Source organism: Trachurus japonicus, chromosome 7, assembly GCF_045865225.1.
Source record: "Trachurus japonicus isolate A0001 chromosome 7, Traja_1.0".
Lineage (NCBI taxonomy): Eukaryota > Metazoa > Chordata > Actinopteri > Carangiformes > Carangidae > Trachurus > Trachurus japonicus.
The window spans coordinates 11,077,894-11,101,797 of NC_140913.1; positions in this window are offsets into that span (position 1 = coordinate 11,077,894).

The following is a 23,904-nucleotide window of genomic DNA, read 5'->3' on the forward strand; positions in this document are numbered from 1 at the left end:
AGAAATGTCTGAAAAGGAAGGGAAAGAGAGAGAAAGAAAAGATGGAGGCAAACAGAGATGGAAGGGAAGAGAAAAAAGAGAGTGGGTGGTGGGGGACTCCTGATCTTCTTCCTTGATCTCTATTGCACACATGACGCACACCCACACACATTTCACAGGTGTTGGCAGACACACACACACACACACACTGGGCTAAACAACAGTGCTAAAAGGCCAGACTTCTTTCCAGCTTTCTCCTTTTGTCTCTCCTGGATGGGTCTGTAATTACAGCCTGGCCAGTGATGAACAGCAGGGGAGGCTGCTAATGCTATGGCTAACTGGGAGCTTTCAACCTTTGAAACTGTACATGTGTGAGCAAGAGACCGCTGAATAAGAGCCATAGAGGGAACAAGGTGACTGGCTTTTGTTCGCATTGTTTCCAACACTGCACAGAAACAGAGCAGGAGTGAAGATGCCGTTCCTCGGCAGCTTCACATACAGTACGTTTCCCAGTGCAGCACATTTCTTTTGACTCCCATTCATTAATATTAAGTCAAATTTACCCACATGAGATAAAATAGTTGACTGCAAAGAATTAGAGCTAAAAACTTGTTTTGTTGTTGTTAGCTGAATAGTGCATAGTGCAAATTGAAATACTAAAATTTCTGGTGTTGCTTTTTTCTGCTATATGTAAATACTTATTTACATTCATTCATTTCATACACACACCTCCCTATGCAGGTGTGGGGGCATATTCTCTGTTTATTTGCTGTTTATAGGCTACAGGTGACATTACTTGAGTTTGAGGTTAATGCATTAATATTCTATGTTTTAAAAATAAGGTTTTATTTATTTTCATGCATAAATCTTCTTCCACTAAATGTGTGTAGCCACAAGGCCTCCAAACTAAACAACAATATAAATAATCTGAATCTGTGCAACAACAACAGAAATATGTTTTTATCTGTCAGCTCCATTAACAGACGGACATCATTGTCAATGCCCTCCAACAGTTACAAATCATAAGTCCACAAATACCTGATGATGCTGAGGTAAGGTTTTGGGTCGATTTAGGCACAGAAACAACTTGGTCATGTTTAGGGAAATATCAGAGTTTAGAGTCCTTTGGAATAATGACTGTATTCTTATAGGACATTGTGGTCATGGATGGAAGAAACTAACATTAGTTTTTGGAGACAGGAAACAAACAGTAAACCCATGTTAAAGTTACTTGCATGTTTTGCTGGTGGTACACAGCCAGTGTAGGCATTAGCAGCTTTGTGACTATCAAGGTCAAGTGGCTTTAAAAAAAGGGGGGGGACTTATGAAGTGATGTTCACAAATTAATCCAAAATTGGTACTTGTCATTGTCTGCAAAACAAAGGTTTCAGGTTTGTGCATCTGTGAAAATATTTATATTTGTGGAAAATAGAGTTATATTTGATTTACAAATACAAACTTTATGAACTTCACGAAGTCTGAAATATTTTTGACCCCAAGCATTTCAGCAGATCGAGTGAGAACTGTGAATGCTTCTTTTTCTATATTTGCAGGTGTATAGTGACTTGATATATTTTTTAGAAAATGAATTAATAACCAGTATGCATTATATATAATAGATTTTTGTAATGCGACTGTCGACTGCATACATGTACTTCAACTTTTTTTCACTATAAATTATTCCCTGGAAAGTCACAGAGAGCATTTATGCAAGAGAGACCCTGCAGAAAAGTTGCTCATGAGATGGAGCAGTGGAAAAGTGTCTTATGTGTGCTCCTTGTTCACTACATTATAATGCAGAGTTACGCCACATGCTCGCAAGCACACCCACACACACACACACACACACACACTCAATGTGAAAAAATATACAGGACCGATGTGTAACCCTCATCTCAAGTTCCCTAGCAAACATTTACATTTCATCTTAGCTTGACCCAACTGATGCGTAACATGAAAAGGATAGTGCGGGCACGTGGTTACCCACTCCAGTCTTCCATTAGGGATTCAACAACAGAGGCAGATTGGACCTTCACGCAGCCATTGGTGCTCATAGCTCACTCAAAGACCTTCCCACACACAGTATAAGTTGTATCTTCTGGCTTATGTGTTCTTTTCACTAATGCTGCAACTGTTCCTTCAGGGAACATAGTCTATTTCAGTGAACTTTGTTAATAAAATGTTTTATTAATGTGCATTGTCCCTGATTGTTAAACCTTTAAATAAATAGATAACACTACAGAGGGATTGTGGGACTGCAAGGTGAATCAGAGAGGGCTTGTATATTAGTCATTCAGCAAATTCTTTAAAAGGGATATTTCAACATTTTGGCAAATTCGCCTATTGCCATAATCCCTATAGGCTCAGGAGTAGGTTCATTACCTTTAATTGTCGTTGCAAGCTGTTTTTAGACTGGCAGGGCTGCTCTGCTTACACAATGGAGGCTCATGGTATTTGCGTTTCCCTCATCAAACTAAATACACAATCAAACAACTCTAAAATGCACTCATGGACAAGTTGTGACCTGTACATTCACCTGTAACATTACGACACATGGAACAAATACTCATAACAACTTTAGCTTTTGAAGTCACTCTGCCAAGCAGTCGTGTCGGGAATTTAGTTCCGGTTACGTATTTGCCTCGAAAACAACTCTGTCTCGTAACGTTCCATTATTATTTCATAGCGTGGTAAATGTGCACGTCCCAACTTGTCAATGAGAGCGTTTTGGAGTTGTTGGATTATGTATTTGATGAGTTTGAGGAGGGAAAGCCTGGAAAAACTGCACACCATGCAGAGCTCACATCTGCACCGACAATTAAATGTAATGAAGCTACCCCTAAGACTATAGGGATTATGGCAATAGGCAAATTTGCCAAAATGTTGAAATATCCCTTTAAAGCAAAGTACTGCAAAGCTTAAGTGTTTGAATGCAGATTTTCTTCTAATGAGAAAAAGAACTGGCATACGTTGGGCTTATTCAGTTTAAATAACACCAGTGAGTCTCGTTTCTGTCTCTGGGAAAAGTTTAAGACATTTCTCAACATTTCATCCAATTACACGCTTTGACGCACATAAACACAAACTTCCCCAATTGATCACTTGATTTAGTGTTCCCATAAACAGCTCGTTTGGAAACTTCAACTGGACGGAATTTACTCAGAGTGATAGTATTGTAACTGTAGCTGAACACACTGATGGATGATGCTTAATGTTGCTTGTGTTGCATCCATACAAATTTGCCTCATGATGAGAAGCAAAGAGCAGCAAGCACGGTATGAATGATGTGTGTCAGCAAACATTACAACAGTGCAACCCACACAGTGTGACCAACAAAACTTTTACCAGGACACAAGATGAAGCATTAAGTGTCACTTTTCTAGGTCTCAACTCCCACAGTTCAGGCTCTTTGGCTTTGGAAAGCAGCACAGTTTTCATGTTACAGATACTAGACCGCAACTCATCCGTGCATAACTCTGGGGCTCAGGGTAGGAAGGAATTCTGGGACAAAATAAATGTGTGTGGATGACACAGCAGGGGAGCAGCAAAATGAAAGTGTAATGGAAAAAATGCTGTTGATCATAATTGCCGGTGGTGAAATTGCTGGTCTGTATTTCCTCTAAAATTTCCCTGTGTGTCACCATTCACAGGGGCTCCAACATCTGCAATTATTTCGCCGGGAAGGATTCAGCTTGAACCTCTATATCACCTCCTCCTCTTCCTATTTCTCCTCCTCCCTTTCTCTCCCCCTCCCCCCTCTTTATCCCCCTCCTTCTGCTCCGGACCAATTTGGGATGGCGAGGCGATGGTTATCTAAATGCAAAGTGATGCTGTAATAGCACTCACTGAGGAGGCGTAAACGACTGGTGAGACCCAGAAATGGAGGGATGGAGGGGGGAGAGGGGGTATCAATAAGAGAGATACATACAAAAGAGGTGGAGGGGGAGGAGGCTGAGGTTGTGTGGCAACCAGAAAGAGAGGGAGAGGAAATAAAATAAAATAAAATAAAATAAGAGTGGAAAAGCTGCAAAGAGGGCTAAATTGAAATAGGAAGAATGGGGAAAGAGTGAGGAGGAGAAAGGGGAAAAAAGAGGGTTCAGCGGAGAGAAAAGGTTAAAGGAGGGAAAACAGCATAGAGTGATAAAGAATGACAGGAAGGAAAGGCAGGGAGATGGAAGAGGATGTATAAGTTGTGCATACAAGGAGATGCGAGATAAAATGAGAGAAATTAAAAAAGCATAAGAAAATGAAAAGGAGAGGAGATAAATACCAACCAATAAACGCAAGCAAGGAGGCTGCAGAAGAAATTCAGATGCCGAAAAAGTGCCTAAAGCAATTTATGTGTATGTGTACCTGACAAGGACCTCCTATGGTCCTGTGAATGACTGTTGACTCAGAAGCATAGCTGAGAGCAAAGAAACATTTTTACAGTGCAGCAAAATCAGTTGTACAAAGTGTAACTTCAACCTGGGAAGTTTATTCTCAATCTGCTATGCAAAGGTTCCCTCACATTAGCTGCACTTTCATTAACAATAGATCAAAACACTTCATGTGGAAGTTCACATGGAGATAAACCACTAATAATTATATCCAACCCTGCAGTATCCATCAGCTTTGTGTGGTGTTGGTTTTGAAACATGTAACTTCAGACAGAAAATTTTCATCAACCTTTTACTATTCCCTAATACAAGTTCTTTCAGTAGAAAATGGTCTGACAAATTGTTGCACTTTGAGGTCATTAAAAAAAAATCATTATGTTAGTTACGTTGTCATAGTCAGTCAGTTCATCACTTTGGTCTAAATGTCTCAACAACTGCTGGATACTTTGATAATTTGTGCAGACATTAATGGTGCCATAAGACGAATCCCACTGTCCCTGGTGATGTTCTGACATTTCCTCTTGACATTTTTGGGTTTTAACTGAGATATCTTGATTTAAGAATTTGGTAAAGATATTCATGTTCCCTAGACTAGAGGATGAACTGTTATAAACTGAATTGTTAGGTCAAATCACCTTGAATTCTGCAAGACCACCATTGCATCACTTGAGGTAACCAAGCTGTTCCAGTTCAAGAGGCTCCTTCAAAACCGGTTGAGAAATGTGTGATTATAGGTTTCCTAAACTATGCCAGGATTCATTAATGACGGGTCACTTTTCAAAACAGTGACTATGGCAGACTCCACAAATCTTGATTAAGGATCGACAGGAAATCTGAAGACCAGACTGTCTCATTTCAGTTTGGCCTCTATTGGCCCCTGAGTTGGGACACCTCTCCTAAACACAGAGCTATTACCATGGTTTGTAGAGTCTTGTTTGAATGCAAAAAATGATCTTTCGCCAAGGTAACACAATGGTGATTGGGTCTCTGATCAACTGATGAAAGCATGTATGTAGGAAGTGTGATTCAAAAAGCTGCAATTACTATGTATCACTGTATCAAAGATATCAAAACAGAAATTCCAGATTGCTTAACCTGGTTAGTTCTGAGACTAAACCTTGTCAAAACCTTACCTATGATGCTCACTAGATAAGAAACCCAATGAGAATAAGACAGTAGTTATAGGAAAAACATCACACCAATGTCCTCCATCAGTCGAAGAAGTGAGGAAGACATCAGTCTTTGAAAATATCTTTATATGACTGTTGTCATGGCAAAGCCAAGAGGAAGGGGCATCTACAGAAACATACGCACTGATCTCTCTTGTCTGTCTTGTTGGACAGCAGTGCAGCTGGCCATGTGGAGTGGAAATGTCACCTCTTGGCCTCTGCTAACAGACCAGTTTTTCTGTCTGTGTCCCAGCCAAAGTGTTAGCATTTAGCTCATTGATTTGCTCCAGTCAGTCGCTGTGATTAATCCAGAACAGGCTGCCTGCCCTGCATTGCTAATAGCACGTCTTCCACTGCAGGGGGGCAAACAGTCTTGGACAGGACCTGCTCATCAGAGACACCGACATATTTTCCCTGATCCCATCTGTGTTTCCTGCACTTGTTGACAACTGGGAGGATCTGACTGTTAGGTTACAATGTATTTGCCTTTCACTCCATATTAGTTGCATTTGGAAACGGAAATATGAAGCACAGCGTCCTGCTGCAGAAAAGCAGCTATTGATTTCTCTCAGTGGAGAGGGGGAATGCTTAAATAGAAGGAAACACAGCAAGAAGGGAGATGGGGAGATGTGCTTTATGATATTAAGTGTCCAACCATGGATGGGACACTAGTGACATTAATACAGGGATTCATCTGGTGATTATTGAATCCAAATATGTGTGCACTCACTAAAATGTTAATTACAGAACAGTCCAGAACAAAAGAAACATAATGTTCATCTTCATTTCACTAGAGATGTCATCCCTTTAAATCACAATGTGACAAAACTCAGCACTGTCCATACACACCAGTGTTGCAGACACCATCTTTCTGATTTGTGGACACCACTTCTCCCTTCTCCTTTCCCCTGTAATCCTACCCCTCCTCACTCTTCCTTTTCACATCTCTCTCCTCCTACTGTGATCTGTCTGTGTTGTAGAGACTGGGGCCCAGAGCAATAAAATTTACTTGGTTGTCTTAAAAAGTTCCCCATAAATAAAGGAGAACATCTTTGTGGCTGTGGAGCACAAAAACACAAGGGAAGATGTATTTTCTAAGTACTAAATTTTAGATCCTTCAAACTCTATTCAAGGCTAAAAATCAAGCTTACTGTAACTAAGTTTTTGTTAATACTAATCTATTTTGTCATATTTTTTTCAAGGACCTTGAAAGAAATATAACAAAAATTTAGATTATTATTATTGCGTGGGAAATCAAAGTGCTTTACAACAATAACTGTAAGGGTTTTTCCTGCGTTCAAAATTGCGTGGCGGCCGCCTCCACCTTATTTTGTGCTGCAGGGTTTTTTTCTGCATTATAAATTTTGAGGAGGTCGCGCGCCTGAATCTTGATTGAAAATCAATGAAAGCTCAGTGGCGCTGTTTTCAACCAGAGACGTTCTCAACTCGACCGCAGCAGAAGGGGTGTGTTTGATTTAAACTCCGGGCCGGGCCGCAAGGTGACATTGACGCGCTGCTTGTGTGCCCGCGGGGGCGGGGCTCATCGGGGCTCCGCTCCGTTCACACGTTGTGCTGAGCGTGAACGCACCTCACCAGCGCAGAGCGTGAAGAGAGAGGAGACGCGGTGGTGTCCTTTGCAGCTTGGTGACAGGACTTCGGGTAGAAGCCGACTCCCAATTTACTGCCGGTCCCAAATATCCGAGGTTACCGTATGAAGTTGAACGGCTTGTGTGTAAAGACACCAGAGGCTACGAAGCAGGATTTGATCTTATCCGGGTAATTTAAGGGTTAACTCTGGGTATTCCGTACTACGACAGTGGTTCACTTATTTGCCAGTTTGTCGCTCCCTGAACACTCAGGATCCTCTCACGATCAGCGCTCCGAGTTTTTTTTTTTTTTTTTTTTTGACACTAGTGTGTGAGATATTCACACACCTAACTCATATACACCAAAATTACATGTGAGCAACAGGCCAGTTAAGAGGAATATAATGTGATTCCTGTAGAGCCAGTGATTTTATTTAATTTTAATCCCATGAACTATTCTACTGTATAAGCATTGTCACGCCGCAATATGGGACTGCGTGACCCGCCCTCCCCCGCTGCCGCCTCAGCCGAAATTTTGGCCAGGAAAAACCCTGTGTAAGGCACCAAAATTGCTTTACAATGCAGAAATAAAATAAATACATACATCAGTACACACACACACACACAATACAGTAGCCATAAATACTACACAACATGGGCATTAGACAAATTAAGCCAAGTTGGAGCTCCCTGTAGGTCCGAAGGAGAATAGAGGCTGGTCGCCATGAATAAATGAATGTATGGGAAACACTGGAATGATGAGGTCTTTCAGATAGGATGGAGTTTAGTCATTAACTTGCTAAGTCTCGCCTCCAGGACTACAAACAGCCCTTACGAAAGAAAAATATATTTACCAATATATTACTTGCAATATATTGTAATATATTGTAATATATTATTCTTCCATTACATTTTCCAATATATTATATATTGTAAATATATGGAAAAATATATTGATGACACATATATTATACAATATATTATATATTGCAATATATGGAAAAATATATTGATGACACATATATTATACAACATATTATATATTGATGTAATATATTGTAATATATTGCAATATATTGCAAAATATACAAAAAACTGCCCCTTTCAATATATTGAAATATATTAAACCTGAATATATAATATATGGGTTTATATATCCCAAAATATATGCAATTTTATATTTATAAATATCCACCATAATGTATTCAGATTTATATGATAAAATGTATTGATAATATATGAAAAGATATAGTGTCACATGTATGTTCAATATATGGTAGAATATATTTTAAATATATGTAAAATTATACATGAAATATATGTATGGCTATGTGTTCAATATATTGTGGAATATATTTAATATATGGAAAATTATATGGAAACAAAAACATGACATATGTGTTCAATATATTGTGGATGAATACTTAAATATGCAAACTGCAATATGTGCACAAACCTTTATACCACATATTAACACAGACTGGGTAATTTATCAAAAGCAACCTTTATTTTCTTTTAATCAGGCACAGATACTGAACCCAGTTTGAGGTAGGGAGCTATACAGGCCTATTAAAACCCCAACCAGGGTTCCTACAGCTTAAGCCAAGTTAAATTTAAGACTTTTTTTAAAACCACTTGAAATTAAATTTAAGACCAACTTCATAATAAACACAAATGCAGAAAAAAAAGAAACACCTCACATCAATTACATAGGGTTAGGGACAATTTTACCCACTTTCCTATGTGATCCAAGGTAAAGTGACTGCTACATGAACATTGGATTGTGTCTCTTTCCAGCTGTCCTTTCAAAATAAATGCATAAAAAGTCCGGAAAAAAAAAAAAAAATCACCACTGACTCGGAATCTGGTGGCTGTGAGAAATTTAGCGTTGACGGCCACCATAAAATACCACTTACCAAGTGTTAACATTTTTAAGACTTTTGAAAAATTGATTTAAGACATTTTAATGCCAATTAAGGCCTTGTTTTTAGATTAATGAATTCAATGCCTTTTAAGACTTTTTAAGGATCCGTAAGAACCCTGCCAACAGGCCTGGCATATGGTCAGACAAAGGAAATGTGACTGACTCTACATTTCTGAACAGTGCAACATTTTTAAAGAATGCCATTGAACAGACAATACATACTTTTGGAACTGTGGAAAAGAAATAAATAGCCAAAAGAAAATTGATGTAGCAGATAAAGCAGATGTATGTATGTAGCAGATGAAGAGATGTCCACCCTCCAATTGGTAGTAATCAGCTGGCTCCTTGGTGCATCTAGGGAAAAAGAGAGAAAAAAAAAGAGATTTTTTAAATATTATTTAAATTATCTGTATAAAATGCTCTGACGTCCTTTGCTTCATTCTAATGTTCAACCTAACATCAAACATCAGATCATTCATAGGGGGTTTGGAGGGGGGTGTCAAAGAGTCAATCGATTAGTACTCCGCGATTATCAAATACTTTCGCTTGAAATGCCCATCCCTACTGGAGTCCAGACTCCACACCAGTAAAAACAAGATAATAGACCACTAGTTTAATGTTAGTATTCAGTCGGTATTCAGCTGTATAGTCAATGATTTCCCTCAACTCTATCACTCAGTCAGCCAGCATCTAGTCTGGGGCCGTTGACCCGCTGTTTTGGTAGGAAACGGATCCAGGGCGAGAGAGACAGACCTTTCCTTCAAAATAAAAGCACCAAGCTAATAAAATGCGGTAAAACTCTTTAATTTAAGGAATATAATTTACAAGAAAGTCCCCGAGCCATTAAATTGACATTTTGCTTTTATTGTATTACAAGTTAATGTTTATTCAGGGTACCCCCAGAATTTTGCAACTCAAATTTAAGACTTTTTAAGACCTTTTTAAGACCACATCTAATGAAATTTAAGACCAACCTCGCAACAGTCATTTTACGTTTGCCAACGCAGCATTCCATGATTTTTTGCAAGTAGATACAGTTATGTTGTTGCGATGTATCATGCAGATAGATAAAAAATAAGACCTTTGTAGGGGTGTAACGATACACATAAATCATGGTTCGGTACGCACCTCGGTTTTGAGGTCTCGGTTCGGTTCATTTTCGGTAAGAGAACAAAATGCAAAACATAAATTTGCTTGTTGTTTATTAGGAATTTTTCTAAACCAAATTTACATGTTTTAGTCAAATGTAATTATTTTACTCACCTACTAATGCTATGTTGTAGGTACATTCTGTCCTTGATACAAATAAACTTATTAAACTAAACCAAGCCATTATACAAAATATGAAAAAAATATAAAAGGCTACTGTTGTAAAGTGCTGCCTAATAAGTTCAATAAATTATTCTCAAAATAACAAAACATACAGCCTTACAATGATTTTTTTTTTTTTTTTTTTTACATGTAAAGTGCAGCACTAACAGTTCGAGCCAGTGACGGACTGACCATAGGGCAATGTGGGCAAATGCCACAACGGCTGCCTGACGATGCAACCGTTCGGCCGCAAATAAATAAATAAATGAATGAATAACGCGGGTCATCACGAGGCACAGTGCGTAGTGTCAACACAGCAGCGACGTGCGCCTGCTCTGGGCGCATCTGCAGCAGATCCACATGTACTGGAGCTTGTGCGCAACACAGACACAGAGAGAGAGACAGACAGACAGACAGACGGACAGGCAGACAGACAGAGAGGAGATAGGAGCCACAGCCCCCCCACCTCCACCTCCACCTCCATTCCTCCCAAAAGCAGGAGGGTCTTCAAGCCTCTGTTTTCTCGCTAGCGGTAGCATTAACAGTAGCATTAGTGATAGCCACGACGTAAACGGGCTGCACGTGTAGCTGCAGGCGGACTGTAAACACACACAACTTCTGTACCGAAACTCACTCGTTCACAGCGCTGTGCTCAACCGAACGCCCCGTACCGAATCGGTTCAATACAAATACATGTACCGTTACACCCCTAGACCTTTGAGAATTAAATTTAAGACTTGTAAACTAAATTTAAGACCTTTTCAAGGCCTTAATTTATAGTTATCAAATTTAAGACTTTTTCAAGTTTTTAAGACCCCGCGGGTACCCTGTTATTTTATAAGTTTTATGTTGGTGAATACTTTTATTTTGGTGAATTTGGTGATTTCGGTATCAGCTACAGACAGGAACCAGAATGCAGACTAATTGGGAGGTAACTGACACCAGGCTCTTCGCTTGTCTGAAGAGCCTGGTGATGCGAGGCTAGCCAGCATCAGTCCTGTGGAAATTTCAATTACTTCTGTATGGGATGGTGCTATACATTTAAAGCGATAGTTCACCCAAGATTGAAATTTCACTCATTATCTACTCACCCTCATGTGGACTAAGGGCTGGGAGAAGTTTCAGAGTCCTCCGTGGCTTCTCTGAGTTACAGGGGGTCTCGACGTAGCAGTGCATGTCAATATAACGGTTGCAAATGGATACCAACTGTCTTGGTAACAAAAAGACACACCAAAAAACATCCAAATACCTCCATGCTGCTCGTATGTAATGTCCGTCTTGTATTGAAGCCCCGAAATGCGAAATTGTCCCGGAAAAAATTGAATGAGTCAATTTTTCAAGCTTGTTTTGTAGCGGAAGCTTCTCAAAGCTCCTCTTCCCGGTTCGTCATATTTGGACGAACTGGGAAGAGAACAGACCCTGGTTCATCCAAATATGACGAACCGGGAAGAAGAGCTTCGAGAAGCTCGAAAAATTGACTTATTTCATTGTTTTTGGGACAATTTCGCATTTCGGGGCTTCAATACAAGACGAACATTACATACGAGCAGCATGGAGGTATTTGGATGTTTTTTGGTGTGTCTTTTTGTTATGAAGACAGTTGGTATCCATTTGCAACCGTTATATGGACATGCACTGCTACGTCGAGACCCCCTGTAAGAGAGAAGCCACTGAGGACTCTGAAACTCCTCCCAGCCCTTAGTCGACATGAGGGTGAGTAGATAATGAGTGCAATTTCAATTTTGGGTGAACTATCACTTTAAAAACTTGAACTGAAATTAATCTGAACTAGGTTTAATGAAAAAATTTAAGAAGCAAAATGCATTTGCCATAATTCTTGGTCTGTTTGCCTACCTGTTTGCATGTTGAAGTCTGTACCCCATCATCTTTTGCTCTATTGTCACCTCGGGTTCTCCAGCACGATGATCTCATGGGTAGAGCACTGCTGTGGGTCCTTGTCTGTGTAAAATACAGATTGACATAACAAAGAGTATTCAGTCAATTAGAAACAGAGTAAAACATTAATTAATCAAGGACAAAAATATCTTTAGCTGTGTCACAGTATTAAGGATAGAATGATTTTTTTTAATTTTATTTTGCGGCTGATCCTGATTATTATTACTCAAATAACACTATATTTAGAACTAATATCCTAATGAAAATTACTGCCACATATCTTTGACTTTAAAGTTTCTATTATTTTGTCCAACCTATGAAGGGTGAATTGAACTTATTACACCTGTGTGTATAAACTGGATTCACTAATGATGGCTTATTTGCAGGCTATATCATTTTCAGCTGGATGAATAATACTTCATCAACCGAGTATACACTAATATCAGTGATACTTTACTTTTATTAACAGGAGTGAGTATTAGTAACCATGCTAAGAGGCCACAGTCAGTGTAGTGTCTCATCTCCAGTAGTTTCTGTTACTAGCAGAGTTCATGTTGTTTTCTTCTGCAGCAGAGTGCGTTTTCTAAAGCAGTGGTTCTCACACACACACACGCGCGCGCCGCGAGTAGCCGCGAAGCAGCGAGAAGCGGAGCCCTTTGATGTTAACGACTGTGTCACACCGGAGCCACGTCGCTCCGGTTCACAGCAGCAGCGGCGCGGCGCGCGAGCCGCGAGCTATGGCCGCGAGCGAGCCTGTCAAGCCGGGCAGGAAGTCGCACAAAGAAACAGCGGAAGAATCCGGTTAATTTTCAAAATAAAACACATTCCGAAGCCGGTTTACCCCCCCCCCCCCCCCCCCCCCCGTTTGGGAACCACTGTTCTAAAGGAACTTTCACTTATGTTTACACAGTGTTCAAAACTGTGTACAACTACAACTCAATAAACAGCCCATGAAAAAAATATTTTTTCCAGCAGATATCTTTGTTACAACATGACTGAGCTAGTGGGAGTAGTTTCATGTTGTGTCCGACAACGGGAGGGTTTTAACAGCTGACGTCCTGGTGTTAGCTTAGCTGCTGCTGTTAGCTGTCAGCAGCAGCTAAGCTAACGGCTACGATAGCCATGACTAGTTGCAGAGGCGTGCACACAGAAGTGGTGGTGTTTGTTCGGTAATTCGTTTTGTAGATTTAACAAACATCAGATTAGTCAGGGCGGTTTTGGCAGCCCGGAGCCTCCACATTTGGTGCCTACACCGGTGGCTAATGCTACCAGTTAGCCGCTAATGCTACCAGTTAGCCGCTCGCTAGAATGCTACTACGGGGTTGAAAGCCGGATAGCTCATGTGCTAATGGCGATTAGCTTTTCTCTCTTTTCTTTCTAACCCTTTTCTCTGTAACACGTTAATGAAGCCATGTACCGGCTGAAACATCCTCCTCACCGTTGGTTAGAACAAGGAGAATAAGAAAAAAAAAACCCTCCATGGTGACATGTCGAGACATGTCCAGGACTTCACATCCGTTAACGTTACACAGCCCCCCTCCCTCTCACCAGAGCCTGCCTGTTTGAATCCCTGACACCAACAACGCCACAATAATAACAGAGAAATATCTTACCTGGTATTTTTTGCAGGATTTAAATTCACTCAAGCTCTCGCTAGGACCAGGTTCCAGCCGACTGTTTGTCCATTTATCCGTATCGTAAAAATAATCCACATGACTGGTCATTCTTGAACGACTGAAGTGCGTCGCGGCGGTTCCCGTTTCACAGCAGCAGTAACGGTTATTTTCAAATTTGGCGCCGGAAAGGCGCGCACAGCTGTCATTGGCCAAGAGCCATTATGTCAGTCAGATCAACCAATCATGTTCAAATGCTCACGATGAGACAGCCAATGGATTTTGTTTCATTGTGGTAACATTTTATTTTTTATTTTTATATCTAATAAAAAAAATAATTCCTGACCTGCAATCGGTTCACAGACCATTGCTAAGTAAAACACACCGTTGCTAGGGTCACCGCTCTGATCAGAGGACACAGAGGAGGAGAACTATGCAGGATATTTACTTTAATTGAATTTTTACCTTCAGCTTCGGACTAATTGTGATGTTAGATAAATTACTTAACTTGTTACAGGGGGGGGGGGGGGTTACAAATATACACATACTATACTATATACTATATATATATATATATATATATATATATGTGTGTGTGTATGTTGTATAAAATATAAACATTTAAAAAATATAGTGCCTTTTTGGCCTTGATCTCAATATATTTTTCAATATATACACATATATGATCCATGCATATATATGAAAATATATAAAACATTAAAAAAATATAGTGCCTTTTTGGCCTTGATTTCAATATATTTTTCAATATATACACATATATGATCCATGCATATATATATAAATATATAAAATATTTAAAAATATAGTGCCTTTTTGGTCTTTCTTTCAATATATTTCTCAATATATACACATATATGATCCATGCATATATTGCAATATATTGGAAAATATAAAAATTAAATCCCATATATGGGAATATATTGCCTAATATATCACATGATATTTTCTAATATATTGCAATATATTTTTCTTTCGTAAGGGAGACTACACTTATTACATGTACCATTATCGTTAAGGGAGACAGAGGAGTAACTGAACATCAGGCACACAGAGCACGAGAGGGAGGGAGAAGTGGAGGGAGAAGCGGAAGGAGAGAGAGAAGCTAGTACGCTATGTAAGCTAGTGGTCCTGCGACAAGTATTACAAGTTGAATGGAGGTAGGCCTGGGACGATAATACATTTTGCTGGACGATATATTGTCCCACAAATTATTGACGATAAACGATATTATTGACACATTTTTTTGAGAACAAATTAACCACTAATATAATAATAATAATATTTCATAATAATGCAAGTAGACCCTTTTAAATGCGATAAACTTTTATTTCTCATGAGTATTTTTTTTTTAACCATTGTAATTGGAATGACAAGAACTTCAACTTATATAGCTACTATCCTAAATAAATAAAATAAACAAAAAATAATAAACAGTGCAGTGCAGCTCTTCTGTCCAATAACATTACTCCACTTTTCATTCAAACAAATTAATGTGACTTCCACAGATGTAAGATTTCATCAATGAGACCAGCATTTATCTCCTATAAAGTATTAAACCAGCCGGCGGTAAACCTCTCAAAACCTGCTGATAAGTTTTCTTAGTCGTTTTCTCCCCCAATGATGGAGGTTGACCGGCCTGTGAGCTGCTGCAGACCATAATACATCCATGCTGCAGACTGTGGGAAGCCCCGCTCCTCCTGCTCGCTGCTACCACATTAGCTCCAAAAACGTGGGGGGAAATCTCCTAACAGGCGATATGTGGATGAACTGACCAGAGACTGGGGGTCTAAACTGTGACTTTCTCGCATGAAAAAATATTAAAACTTAAAAAGTGACGTGTTAACAGCGCGGCAGCAAGAATTACGGTAAAATAGCTTTTAGCTGCTTAGCTTTATAGCTAGCGCTGCCGGTTGCTGCCAAATGCATTCTGGGAAACAAAGATCCTGGATGACTGAAAAGAGGGTTCACTCCTTTCATTCTGCAAAACAAACGGCCCAGGTGCTGAGACCGATGCACAGAGTGAAGCCTCTTGTCATCCAGAGTCTAACACACAACAACAGACTACTACAGGCACAAGCAGGAAATGACGTAGTGACAGTCTGGAGGGCGAGCCAGACCATTTGAAATCTTAAAAACAATAACATCAACCCTAAAGCGGATGTCAAGCCAGTGAGTGATATAATCTCACTTTTTGGTGCCAGTCAAAAGGCCAGCAGCAGCGTTCTGCACCAGCTGCAGGCAACGGAGTAAGCACAGCTCAGAGGACCCTCTCCTAATCTCTTGACTTTAAACAGAAGACGAATTTGGTGGAAAGATCCTTTAACCACAGTACCGATTTGTCTTATAAAATCAAGATTGGTGTCAAAGGTTACATCAAGGCTCTTTATGAAGAGGCTGGTTTTGGAAGAGAGGAGATCCAGACCATCAAATGGATTTATGCATCCTTGTGGAAGACCAAATACAGTACCCTCAGTTTTATTATCATTGACCTTAAAGCAGATATCAGTGGAATGTTTTTGTTAATATAAGTCCTAAATAGTCCTATTTTCCGTCAGCAATCACTTACATGAAGTATTTCAGCCTAAACACGAGTCTCTCCGTCACTCTGCTCTGCTGTAACCCGAGGAGAAAATTTTCCTTGTGGGATACAAGTGTTATCCAATGAGGGGAGAGAACGGCATGAAGGGCTGTGTGTGCAGCCAAGGGATGCGCGTGAATGTGGTGACGTAGCACGAGGACCAATTGATGCCTGACAAGGGCGGGGGCTGCTAACTCATGGTGCGTTCAAGGAAACTCGTACTTTGTGTTTTTCCTTCCTGTGAAGTCATACCAGTGCGATCTGGTACGAGTTCACGGGTCGGAAGTTACGAGTGGCCGTTATAGGGAACTTTCACAGACAACAGGACGGTAAAAACACGAGCTACGGGTTACCTGGAACGCTACCAAGTCGTAGTTGTGACTTGAAGCTGTAACTTACGGTTTCAAAAGCCTGCCTTGAACACAGCATTAGCCGAAACGGCCGTGCCGATGATATCTGCTTTAAGGTGACTTTAGCTCATCCAAAATATTGGTTTCAATGAGTCCCTACAGCTCATCTGAAGAGAGAGATAGATCTGCACATCATCCACATAACAATGAAAGGATATTATGCTTACGTAGGGGTGCGCGAGATGACTTTATCAGATCATGAAGGATTAGAACGTGTAGACGATCTGCCAAAGTGCAGAGATCGTAGGGATCGTCTGGGGGCACATTCTATAAATTGCAGTTCTATGCTGATTCACCGACACACCAGACGTATTACTAGCCTCGTAAACCAGCCTCTCGCGGAAATGCATTTCATTTCATTTCTCAGGAGAGTCTGGCCTCATTTCCGCTGTAAGCGTTTGGCCTGAAACCCTCAGAAGGCTGAGCCAATCAGCGTCACCGCTGTGATTGACACAGCACGTTGGCCAATCAGGGACTGACTGGTGCAATGCCCCGTCACTACACCAACTTGCTGATTGGCTGAATGGGGTTGTCTGTCAACGCTACTACTCCCGCCCACCCCAAACGCTTACAGAGGGAATGAGGCCAGACTCTCCCGAGAAATGAAATGAAATGCATTTCCGCGAGAGGCTGGTTTACGAGGCTAACGTATTATGTCGTCAACCTGAAAGACCAATCATAGCAAATTACGGGCAGCGACGCGCTTTCTTACCCGCCTCCTTGTTTGTGTGTGCAACGGTAGCCGCATGGAGAGCCATGGCTGAAAGTCAAAGCAGGAGTTGGTCGCTTTTTTTTTAAACAGCGTTTCACTATCTCTCATCTCTGCCAGTCAGCCCCTCCACCTGTCGTCTCTCTCGCGTGTGGGCGCACCGCATGTGCAAACACACACAGCGCATGGATAGGTTGCTCTTGGCCGCTAATAAACGGTAAATGCGCTATATCGCGTGATTTTATTTTTTAAAAATCATGATATGATATTTTTGCCATATTTGCTATGCTTACGGAAGATAGAGCCCTGAGGCAACAAAAGAAAATAACAGGGGGCCTAAAATTGATCCCTGAGGCACTCGACAGTGAGGAGGACACAGTAGAGGATAGGTTGCCTTACTGAACACACACTCATATTGTTCAGTGTAGTAAATCTTTTTCGAAACCTGTTAATTTAGAATAGTAGCTCAGTTATAAAAGTTGGAAACAAACTTTGAAATCCTGTCAAGTGTTGGTGCCGAGCTGTGCCCATTGAGCCACACCACAGATTACCTCCTTTCATTATTTCTCCCACGTGTTTTTCAATCCATTTTCAAATGATATTCAGCCTTTAAAAAGGTCTCAGAACAGGAGATTTTCTGAATACGAAGGGCCAAGGTTGTGCAGTCAGAGCTGAGACCTGAAGTTTTCTACAGCTTTTCTATGTGCTGCTGTATTCCTTTCAGAGCCTTTTCACTTCTGACTACAGATGTTCACAGTGATGTGGTTTTGCTTATAATGGCAGCCCTTACTCAAGAGGAGTCATTCGATTGAGGCGGCATTTGTAATCTTTGTGTATATGCATGTGTGTGCGTGTATGTGCCCACACAGCGCAAGAGCTCTCAGTGAGAACGAGAATGTCAGGGTAAAGCTGACAAAGATTTGTTTTCCGAGAGAGAGAAAGAAAAAATCTCAAATAAATTGATGTCCATTAAAAGCTGCCACTCAGGGCGAGGTTACCCTCTCACCTTTCCTCCTCAACTTTATGTAGTAGAAAATATAATGGAATTTAAATTGTACAGAAAATTTGAACCTTGATAGCTTACATAAGATGCTGTGTAGCTACAGAGTTTGGTGTGCAGCAGTTGTGTCCGATTCCTCTCAAATGTAGTATTGAAAGACAAGAAACTATGTGACGCAGAAGCTAAACACAAACCAAGCATTTAGTGCTGCAAAGATGATGTTCGAAATCAGTTCCAAAAAGAAGATTCAACATCCATTTTTCACATATTAAATGAGGTTTCTTCAAGTTTCTTCCAATTTCAGAGAGACCAGGGACAAGATAACCAATCATGTGTTTACCACTGGGAACAACTGTCACCAGCAGCAGTCCACTGAACTTATGACACAACATTCACATACAGCACCTCATAAATAAATAACTGTATGAACTAGCAGAAAGTGTGCTTTGCTCCAGCACAATATGGAAACTGAAGACAGTAGAGTGGGTGAGCAGCAAACAAAATGACATCTGAATGAAATGTCAAATTAGTTGATATGAATCACAGTTCTTAGAGTTCTTAGACCAACCTGTGCCTCAGACATCCTCCACCTTTCACCAGTTCACACCATGCACCACTGTGCATACTCATATGGGTCTTTTAAGACTATGGGCATACAGATACTGGGAATTAGCTCAGAGCAGATGTATAAACATAAGTGCCACATGAATCTGACATTAAGAAGAAGAAACCACAGTGAAAAAGAGAGTAGCTCTATGCATATAACCTGCACTGTACTAAGGGAGTTGTGTGTGTGATCTGATTAAGTGGAGATGAAAAATAAGGTGAGAGATGGAATCCAATATGCAGTTGTTCTTTCAGGTTGTGATTTCACTCGGCATCTAAGATTGTTGCAGTCAAAACACCCATTTATACCAAGGCAGCGCAGTCTGAGACTGAGATGAGCCGCTGCACTGTCGGCACTGCATCAACCACATCCCTTTGTCATCTCTCTGCAGCTGTCAGGACAACCGTCAAACAAGCTTATGTCTCACCTCAGATGCAGCTTGCTAACCACACTACGGTAGTTAACTGGTGCTTGTGTTAGCTGATAACATGGCATTTATTTTGCCACCACAGCTGGTATCTTGGGTTCAAGGTAGACTATGATGGTTTTTGACTAAACATCACAAAGTAGATTTATGCACCATTGAGATTACAACAAGTTAATGAAGTGTTGATCAGGAGAAGCCCAACATAGGATAAGATCCATTGATCTTTCCCTTGTCTTTCCTTTAGCATGAGGAGGCAGTAATCTACAGTAACATAAGGGAAAGAGGACGTAATCCCCAGTCCCTGGTTTCAAAGTCCTGTGCTCTGTACTGAACACCCAACCACCCACCCTGCCTTCTGCTGACCTCTGTGCAGTATGACACATCTACTAGATTGGGTGGGTGTGGGAAAATTCTTACTACCAAAATTTTTTTTGGGCAGATTCTTACTACCAAGATTTTTCTTTTAGCAGAGCAAATTAGTTTGCGTATGAATCAGAAATATTGCGTGGGAAACCATTTTTAAAAATTAAAGAAAACAGAGTAAAAGGAGCAGGAACATCCAATAATCTGAGGAATGTGACCTTAACTTTACTTGGTGGCCTGGGGCTGACTTCAGCTGGATAAGTACTTCTGCTAACAGTACCTGCCTATTTAAAGCTTGATGAAGGAAGAAAGTTAATGAACCTGAACTCTCTCTGCTATTTCCCCTCAATATGCAATGAATGAAAGTGAGTCCTGAGATTTTGGCTATTACAAAATCTCTTAGGGAATTAAAAGAGAAAAAAAAATCCCCCCTGGGCAGCCCCCTGAATTGTTGCACAAATTAATCCCCTTTCCCAATTCCATCAGTCGCCCCCAGCTCCCCTTTCAGAATCATCCCTTTTCAATTATTTCTCCCTCCTTTTCTAATTTCTGGTCACCATTGGAAATATCAGTGGTGATGAGAGTGAAGAGGAGAGGAGTGAATGCGTTATTAATTGCTCTGATGTGGATTAGATGTGAGCATCGTGGCCACCCACCAACCCCCCCACTCCTCCTCCAATCACATTTCAATTAATAACAGTCAGCCAGGCATCGCTTCAAGATGTGCTCGCAAGATGATTGGCCTGTCAGTCAGAGCTGCTAGGGAGCATTTGCAATTTGTCACCAGTTTCCTCTTTCCTTCTCTTTTTTCTCAATCACTCATTCTTGTTTCTATCTCATAATCCGTCCCTCTTGCTCCTCTCATCTGCCTCTTCACCCAGGTATTTTTTTTTCCAACTATCAAAAAATCACGCCACATTTCATCCATTTATTCATTTCTTTCCCCCATGACAGCTTGGTCAACGTTTGAAAGGACTGTCTACAGTATACGTGCATGTGTGTAGGCCTGGATCTGTTAAGAGGTTTTCTCTTGCCCGAGATGGCATGCAACTTTAAAAACTGTCGTCCTGCACCACATTTCAAATGAGATGGGAGACAACACAGCCAGTTTCCATTAAGGCCTGTGCACTCTTATGATGAGCTGCTCCCCAGGACTAGCTTGCACTGAAATATACACAGACCAGTAATTTCTCTTTTACATCCCCTCTTCTAATAGTGATTTTCTTTCATCGCCTGTCTTTATACGCATTACAGCAAACAGCGACCATGAAGGCTATGAGGAATGATTCTTGTGACGTCCTGTTTTCACATGTGTCTCTCAAAGGTACCTTCCATCGTCATCTAACTTAGCCATAGTGAAGTCTCTTCCTTACAGTGAAACAGTCTTTTTGCCTCCATATATCCCTGACATTGATCTCAAACAGGTAATAAAAGTATGCATCTGTCAAGCAAGCTTTATCAGTGACTCAAACCAAAGTCTGCAGGATCAGGATTACTATCCACAAAAGTCTACTGTTGGACTCTAAATGAGTGGATCTGGCAAGACAAGAAGTTCCCAAGCGGTCATTTGGTATTTTCCAGTGCCTACGGTGCAACAGTGTAAGTTTGAGATGTACAAGAGCTGGTATCAGCTGCAATCGAGACCAATCGAGTGTCAGGGGTTTGTATGGGTGTGTAGTAATGGAGAGAATCTCTGGTGAGTGCCTGTAGTCAAGCCCCATAGGAAGACAATGTTTGGCTCTATCCATTTGTTTTCTGCTCTGTTTTTTCTACTTCTCTCATTCATTGCTCTCCCTCTACATCCGTTTGTTCTTCTTTCTACACATTTCAAAACAGAGCAACTCCCCTGGTCCTCCATCTATGATCAATAATGCAGAATGACCGGACACAATCTCCAAAAGAGCTTTCAACAATCTTTCCTTGCGTGTGTGTGCATAAGCGTGTTCTCCTGACAGAAGGTAAATTATTTTTCTGCCAATATTTGAAATTGTGCTATTGTTATTGAGTCTCTGAATATGTTTTGGCAAAAACGTTTTATTTAATACTACATCTTCTCCTGTGGTGCTTTGTTCCATTTGTGTCTGATGCGAGGGGGCAGCTCCTGCAGGAATAACAGCAAACTAAGCCTGTGCTTCTTGACTGGTGTGTCAGAGGCCATGCAGCACCACGCTGCACTGAGGTCAGGGCAGATACTTCAAGGAGATCAACACTGGGTCAGTTGCAGGCAGTTGAGGTCAATATCAGTGTTAATTCTCAATTTCAACGAGTTTTGTACATGTTTACAGCTCTGATAAGGAAGCAGGGCTCTCAGAGCTCTGACCTTTTCAGAGGCCAAAGAGCCAATCAGTTCTAACACTCACCATTATCTTTTATCAGAATTAATGAAAAGTGAATTAATTGAGCTTCTTGTGCAGCTGATGTATTGTCTAATATCTGAGGAAGGCATGGTTTGGCATTTCTCAAGCACTCAATGATTTGATGTGGCTCTGAGTTTTGCTGTGTCGTTGAAATTGTGTCCGCGTAAACACAAGCCTGCTGCACTCGGCTCTCCAACTGCAATACTACAACCACAGTCAGCGACACAATCCGCGGCGCTCATGAACATTTCTGACACATAGTTATCCCTGAAGACAAGGTTGGGAAATTGATTTTTCACAGATCTCAGGATGGAAATGACAAGGAGACAAATCAATTTTTTGTTTTTGTTTATTGGAACAATTGTCTCCTTTTTCAGTTCCGACAGATGCCGTATGCCTTCCTCATGGCTGCAGATAGTCACAAGACTCAATTCACAAAACTCTTGTCTTTAGAAATTTACTATCAAACGGTAGACACCAGCCAATCTCAGATATTATACACATAAAAAGATTTAAAGAACTTAAAACAATCTTTTTTTTGGAAATGAGCCAAAAGCCTCTGACAATAGTTATATGCAGGCTTTGCTATGTGCTCCTTATTTCATAGTAAATAGCTGAATCCTTAATTTGCAACATTCTCATTTAAAGATGTTTTCTGCATCCGTGTTGCTAAGCACCCTAACTTCAAGAGTTTCTACGCAGCACTGTCACCTGATGCACAGTTCAGTAGATGAACAAACACCTCAGTGCTGAATCCTCCAACACAGATGCTCCAACACAAGACCACAAACTCTATAGAAATTATAATGGCGCTCAGAGGACACACACCTCTGGCAATCATGTATTTGCCAGTTTTTTGTTGTTGTTGTTTTTTCCTTTAAAGATCAAGATGCATATCATCTACATATCCTGAGAAATAATCTTATACATACTGGTGAAAACACACCTTGGCATAGCTGATAAAACATGGTTTGATAACTGGGAGATGAGGTTACTGCTGATCTTTAAACTATAAACCCAAAAAGACCCAACACTGAACACAAAATTAAATCCATCATGAGATGCAACCTATCACTGATGTGGATACTACTGTGAATTTCATGTTTTCACTCATCTTAGATGCAACTAATGAATCCAACTATTTACACTGACCTGAGCAAAGCCATTTGACTCAAAGATAATGTCAAGTTTACCACTCAGTTTCTGTAAGTGACGCTCGTAACAGGCATCAATGAGCTCAGTCCACAGGGAAATACACACAGCCAGTAGCCTACTCAGAAACTGAGCCTTAAAATGCGTCGTCAGAACTTTGTGACATCACAACGAGCCCACCTTGACACCAGACAAAACCAAAAATAGCACCTCAAATGTCACACCAGAAAAAAGTACAATACAAGTGGCTATCACTGCTCATGCAACTCATTCAACTACAGAGTTATTCCTGTTCCTAAAATTTAACCGGATATAAACTGACTGAATCACCTGTAACGTCAATCACAATCAGTGATAGCGAACAACAAAGAGATCAATTGATTCAAAATATCTGTGTGACTATACCGACTTCAGAATAAAAGG